Source organism: Ascaphus truei, chromosome 19, assembly GCF_040206685.1.
Source record: "Ascaphus truei isolate aAscTru1 chromosome 19, aAscTru1.hap1, whole genome shotgun sequence".
Classification (NCBI taxonomy): domain Eukaryota; kingdom Metazoa; phylum Chordata; class Amphibia; order Anura; family Ascaphidae; genus Ascaphus; species Ascaphus truei.
In genome coordinates this window covers 29,906,988-29,914,424 of record NC_134501.1, presented here as the reverse complement: position 1 = coordinate 29,914,424, position 7,437 = coordinate 29,906,988, and positions in this window count along the sequence as shown.

Genomic DNA, 7,437 nt, shown 5'->3' with positions numbered 1-7,437 from the left:
AGGGTGGAGTGCAAGCTCTTGGGTGTACATGTTAGTTTTCTGTGTTTTAAAACTACAATGCATTTTGTGCTTGTGCTATGAGTGGGACTGCATACAAGACAAAAGTCAGCCACATGTCAATTAGCATTTCAATGCACCAGCTCAGGTACAGGGATTGCTGGAAAACAGAATGACCCTGTTTTTTCCTATTTCATGTTCCCATAGCCCTAGAACTGTGAAATTTCTTGTGTGTCAGTTTTAGGGGGGATATGTGGGTGGAAATACAATTCTTTTGGTTGCAGGAGTTGGGGGGCCAACATTGCTGGTAGTCATTTAATTCTCCCCAGCGAGCAGGCATGATTTGCCGGTACACATGGTGAATTACACCGGGGCTTCCCTGTGTCCCCCAGACTCCTGGATTTCGAGCCCAAATATCCCCAAGTTATTTCCATTATAAGTATAAGGTCCCCCAAAGTATATTCTGTAATGAAGTGTACTTTATATCGTGTTTTGCGTTTACTATAAGGTTCTATACAGACAGCCCAGGAATATGGTTAAGGTGCCAGCTAGTTTACATAGAGTCCACAGATGGAGGAGGAGACGGGATGTTGAGAGGTGTCGGGGTGCTAAGTGGACGGGGCAAGGCAGAGTACTGGTTCTGCAGAACAGAGACCCCCTGGGGGGAAACCTTCTGGTCTGCTGAACGCAGTGGCGCCTGCCCAGTGGGAGGCAATGGGCTGGCTAAGGAAAAGATGGCGATCGTAGGTGCTTTTCCTATTGGCCAGAACATATGTCCTGCCCCGGGGCGTCCCGAGCCGTTTCAACACGCCCCCTGCCTCTGACATCATCAGCCAGATGAGCCCTGCTGTGATTGGCTGCTGAAAATACTCCCACGCTCTGAGTGGCTGAAAGGCTCTGTCCATGTTAAAACATAGGGAATAGGAGTCTCTTAAAGGGGCTGCTGCAGATCAGAGCTCGCTAACTCTGTCTTTTGAGACTTGTAAATAGTCTTGGGACTGGTCCAGTGAAGCGCCGGTAAGGTTTCCCAGGGGCATTGCGATGCCAGGGAATTCCTAGCCAAGCTGAGGACTGGTTCTGAGGAGTGAAGTTACCTGTTCCAGGCGTATTCCAGCTCCGTGGAGTGAACAAGGTCAGCCTGTGCTGAAGCAGGCGTCTTGCACCTAGGAAAGCCTAGTTTTTACCCCCAGACCCAAAGTAAGGGTGTATATTCTCTGCATTTTGTATTTCTGTGTGTTTCCAAGGTCTTATCCAAATAAACCTCATTTTATTTCATTACTGTTTTTTGCCTATTGACTGATCCCTTAAATATAAATGGTGTTAAAAGTCTTGTGCTACCGTGACAGGCTTTTTTTCTGGTGGCAGCGTGTGGGATCATAGGGCTTTGCACTATAGCTTCCTACAGGGAATTATAGGACAAAGTGAGCTTGTAGATTGCAAGCTCTCAAAACAAGTAGTGTCGGAAAACACATTTTTACAAAATCAGGAATCACACTGTTCAGTGTCACTTAAGTTTAGTGCCACAAGGTGAAGATGGCTTCCAGATCAGGACAGTATCGGTCCTGGAGTCAAGAAGCAATTGCTGCCAAGTGTGAGACCTTCAGTCTGCAAACCGAGGGCCGCAGCAGAGCTGAGCTGATAGCTAGGAACATGACGATGCCCTTGCCAGTGCTAATCCAGCAGGAGCTGTTGCCTTTGCGGAGAGCGGAGGAAGAAAGTCAGGGGGACCGGGTCAGGTCGCCCCGGTGGCTCAATGGGTACCCGTGCTCAAGGGAACCCCAGTTCATCGTTCACTTGAGGAGCTTGTGGCTATGGTAACCTTCCTTGGGCCAGAAGCTACTGTTGCAGACAAAATACAGTTGATGCAGTACCTAGAGCATTGCTCAGCAGCTTCCGTGCCCAGCACCCCTCGGGACTATACTCAGTACCACTCATCAGAGTTTTGGGAAGTCCCTAGATTGTACCCTGGGGACCGAGATGTTAGCCCGCTTTGTTGAGGGGTATGCAACCTCGACGTCAGCACAAAGGATACAGTGGCTCCAAATAGCAAGGGGTGTTGCAGAAGACCTCACCCCCCTCTCCCCAACTGAGAGGTTCCGGGTACCCCAGACTAAGGTCCGGGTCCCCAGCTCTGTGGAGGTGGTGAAGAACTATGTGCAGGCATGGGCACAGTCAGAGAAGCGGGTCCCAAACCCCGCCGGAGGGCCAGTGAATCAGGCACTCCCAAGAGCTGAAACTTTAATCCCAGAGTGTCAGCTGAACGCCAATGTTGCTGAGGGAGAGATCAGCCAAGCTGATTCTGGGGATCGTGCCTCCCTGCAAGCTGCCATGAGGGCGGAGGATGGTGCCATGCGGGTGCCAGGCCTCATGGCTGCCAAAATGGCAACCAGCTGTGTGCCAGCATGGCCACAGGCAGAGTAGTGGGTAGTGACCCCCGCTGTAATTCCTTGTACCCCCCGAGCCAGTAACCTCAGTCTGGGACAACGTTCCATAGTTACAGAGTTACAGAGAGGAGATGCTGTCAGCTGAACTCAAGCAGCCAGTAGCCGTGGAGCAGCAGCTGCAGGAAAAGACACAGTCAGCGATCCCTGCAGCCCCTGCCAGCGACACAGCTATGGAGCTTCCAGATGGGCAGCAGTCTACAGCCATCTGGCAGGAGGACCAACCAGTCCACAAAGATTTGTTTTTGCTTCCGGAGTTCCAGGCAATCGGCAGGCGATCGGCCTGGGTGTCCCCTGCAACAAGATACTTCCTGGGCAGCCTGATAGGGTCTGGCCCAGGCACCGGTTCCCAGAGACAGGGAGACCGGTGATGGTACATAAAGAGGATGCTCTTGTGAACGCAGTCACAGAGAGCCACAGTTGGGCAGTTGCCCAGGCAGGGGTGCAGTCAGCACCGATGCCCACTAAGGGGGTTTTTGCTCACCAGCTTTTGGAGCCCACCCCCCAGATCATTGCTCCCCTGCTTTTGGAGCCCACTCCCCAGATCATCGCTCCCCTGCTTTTGGAGCCCACGCACATGGAGGAAATCGAAGGGACCAGGCAGGTAAGTCAGACCATGCCCGACCATGTGTATAATGTTCTCCACTGTGACCTTTTTTCTGATTGTGTGACAGACAGGGAACTACCGGAGCTCAGTGAGTGGTACCAGGAGATGGTGCAGGCAGATGCTGATTTGCTGCCGACCATAGTAGGCGTTTTGCCTGGGTACCAGCCCCTGGAGCTCCTGCTAGTTCAGAGACAGCAAGGGGCCAGTTAGTGGTTCCTTGGAGGTTTAGGGCAGGCTCCATGGAGCAGGGGGAGACAGCTTCCCAGCTTGCAGCTCCCCTCTGGGAGTGGAAGCGAAAGGTGTTAGGGAGACCGAGGGTTCCTGCTAGGGTTGAGTCAAGCATGACCCAGTGTATTGATCGCCCGGTAGACCCTGGGGGTCAGCAGCCCCTCCATAAGACTGAGTACAGTGTCTTGATGGATTGGGAATGGATAGAGAGGAAGGTCAGGGACATGCAAGGGTACTATAGGGATTTAGTGACCCACTACAGTGTTCTAACTGACCCCCTGACTAAGATATCTGACCAGAGGGCAATAGTGCTTGCGGCCTGGTTCCCAGAAAGTGGACCAGCATTTCAAGGTCTGCAGTGGACCCTTGCCATGTTGAACTTGGACAATGGAGGGGGCAAGGGGTCCAACCATGCTGGAGGACTTTAACAGTCAGAGAGACTCGATTTCTTCCCTGCACCCTCAATTTTTTTTTCAGGCTCAGCAAACCACCTGATGATGGTGACTGTCCTGGCGCCTTCACATATACAAATGAGTGATTGGTTTGTAGGTGAAGTACTGTGAACAGGGTGGGGCTCTATACACTCCAACCTTCTAGTAACCCTTTAGGAGGGGGGTTACAGTTAGAATAAAACTGACCCCAATAAAATAAAAACCTATTTGTTATTAAATAGGAAGCAAATAAGTGACTTCAAGATGCCGCCACTAACTGCTTCTACAACCGCTCCCTATAACTTCTCCCCGAATTGCTCCTATAACTCCTCCCCTAATTGTTCGTATAACCATTTCTTATAACTCCTCCCATAACTATAACAAACAACACTAGATGGCGCTCTAATGCTTTAACAAGTGCAAGTGAATACTACTTAATAAACAAATGAACAGGTATATGATAAGTATATAATATACAAGTGCAAAGTGATAAATTTAAATATAAATATAAATAATCACGTGCAGTGTAACGGTACAAAAAGACATTCAAACCCTTAGACGGACTGTTTCTAGGTCCAAGAAATCATGAGCACAGAAGAACCAGGGGAGCGATGGTACCTTAAAAATAAAACAAAAACTTCATGGTGCAATATTGTTATAACACAATGATGTGGCTTCCAAGCAACTACCCAGAGAGCTGGAATGGAGCTTCAGCAAGCAGATAACCAACAGGGTAAACAGTCACAGACTGGAGCCAGTAGGAGGAGGTGCAATCTCAAGCAGAGAAAGACACACACAGAGCCAGGAATAAAAGCATACGATTTATCCACACACAATAAAAATGAAGGCTTACAGGATCCCAATGGGATAACAGCATAAGGATGTAGGTGATCTCAAAATCACATCACGCCGCCGCTGCCGCTGCACGCCGCCAGACTGTGTCTCTGTCAGGAACCGATACGTCACTTCCGGTGTTCCAGCCGGTTGGAGATGACGTCACGGAATCCCCTTCTGAGTCACAGTCTGTACTCATATTTCTTTTGGGAGTTGACTCTATGCTTACCTGCGCCTTAGCCTGTCTCTTTCCCTGTGTAGGCTGTTTTGTTCTCCAATTGTCCCTCTCAGGGCTTTTCCTAGATTTTTTTGGTGTATATTTCCTAGGTTTTTTCCCTTCCTTAGTCTTATCTATTTTAGGTAAAGCTTTAATAGGGTTTTTTTTAGGGTTTTTTTTCTTATCGTTATCCTTTTCCTTTTTAACGTGTGGTTGTTTTAAGAGAATTGTATAAAATTTCTGTGACTGCTTTGTTACCTCTGGCCAAATAGGGGAATTAGTTCATCTACCCATTGGTTAGGGATGGTTTATATCAATTAACCTTTAGGAGGAGGGGTTATTGATTGTTTTAGTGGGTATATAAAGACCCTTTTAGCAGGTCACTGCTACTCCTGACGAAGTCGTCATTCAGAACGGCGAAACGCGTAGAGCGTGCCCCTACGATTCAGAGGGAGAGAGACTGCTGGGGATTCCGTGACGTCATCTCCAACCGGCTGGAACACCGGAAGTGATGTATCGGTTCCTGACAGAGACACAGTCTGGTGGCGTGCAGCGGCAGCGGCGACGTGATGTGATTTTGAGATCCCCTACATCCTTATGCTGTTATCCCATTGGGATCCTGTAAGCCTTCATTTTTATTGTGTGTGGATAAATCGTATGCTTTTATTCCTGGCTCTGTGTGTGTCTTTCTCTGCTTGAGATTGCACCTCCTCCTACTGGCTCCAGTCTGTGACTGTTAACCCTGTTGGTTATGTGCTTGCTGAAGCTCCATTCCAGTTCTCTGGGTAGTTGCTTGGAAGCCACATCATTGTGTTATAACAATATTGCACCATGAAGTTTTTGTTTTATTTTTAAGGTACCATCGCTCCCCTGGTTCTTCTGTCCTCCCATAACTACTCTTATAACCCTTCCGTGTAACTCTTCCCCAAACTGTTCCTAAATGTTCCCTGTATGTACCCCCCTAACTTCTCCTATACACACTTCAGAAATCACTTCCTAATGTAAAACGCCTTGATACATTGACACAACATGAAATCAACCCTCTGGTGTTAACCTGGTGCCCTAATAACCTGTGGTGACATTGCCCTATTCATGTCCCAAAACTGAGTGCCTGAAGTATTTGTTAATAGAGTTTGTTAACAGGGTTTGTGGTTGTGAAATTTGGTCCATGCAGGATTGACCTACTTTCTAGATTCCTCCACCTCCATAGAAAGAGAAGCTTGGGAACGTTATGTACTCTATATGGAATGGAACATCTCTTATTTTAATTGAAGCATCGTAAACATAGCCCACACCTTGCAAAGCCTGTTTGCAGATACCTGAACACCTTGAATTAGGTTGTAGGATACAGTATGAGAAAACCTATTTATGAAACACACACTGGATAATGAGACCCTTTTCAAAACAGTTGCCACCTCTCTTTAAGGCAACAAGGCAACATTAGCAAATTATTTTGTAAAAACAAGGTGTTACTGTACACAAGTTCTTTTGCAGTAAGACATATTGCATACATATTTAAAGTGCTGTACAAATACAAGTACATTCCAGACAACGGCACCGCATTAAACAATAATAATTAAAGGTAATTTTATATTTTGTTCAGGACAGGAACACGGATACTATAACACTGACACATTGGGACATAGGGACATTGAGTTGGCTAACGACAGTGGAGTCATAACACAAACCCATTGTATCGGAGCACAGGGCAGGTTTGCAGCTTCTTAAAGTAACAGGATAGGGGGTAAAGTTGATCAACTTAATGAAGCCTAAATTGGATCCCAGTGTAGTACGAATGCTAAGAGTATACAAATGAGTGATTGGTTTGTGGGTGAAGTACTGTGAATATAGTGATTTAGGACAGGGGAGCGCAAACTTTTGGAGCTGCGCCTCCCTGCCTGCTCCGCCTCGCCCCCCCCCCCTATCTGGTTTGGCAGCGTGACCCGGTTGCCATGGAGACCGGCGTGAAACGTCACTCCGCATGACACCGCGGCGTCATTTGACGCCGCATTGCCATGGCGAAGTGTCACAGCAACGTATCTTAACCACGGTAAGTGAGTTGCAGAGGCCTCACACGATCCCCCGGCATTTAATTTAAATGCCCCCCACTTTGTGCACCGCTGATTTAGGAAAAACAAAGACAAAGGACTATAGGGGCCTATTCACTAAACTTCGATAACTTTTCAAGTGATTTTGCATGTGTAGCTATTCACAAAGCTTCGATAATGTGGCAAAATCGCTTGAAAACAGCTTTTTAACAGGTGTTAGCACTCTTGCTATAACAAGCGTGTGGTAGCTCAAAAAATGCCCAAACTCGCAATTTTTTGCCAGCAACTGCTATTCACAAAGCTCTGAGATGCAAATCGCGGGTTAAACACTCACATTTTTCTCTTTCTACCTAAAGGGTGGCGAGATCAGAATCGCGATTAACATTTGATGGAGTTTATTTTATTTTTAATAAATAGGATTGAATCCGGGGGTCTCCTGAGATGACCCGCATTTATTCCGCTCCGGAGACCCCCTGCTTTAATCCTAGGTAATAAAAATAACATTATAGCCCAGCTTCATTATCTTAGGGGCTAACTAATATTCATTAATGTCACTGTATTTGTAACCATGGACAACAATATGAACCAGCGCCTATTGAGTCCATGCATATGGAGCCCTTGCTCAGAGCTGAGC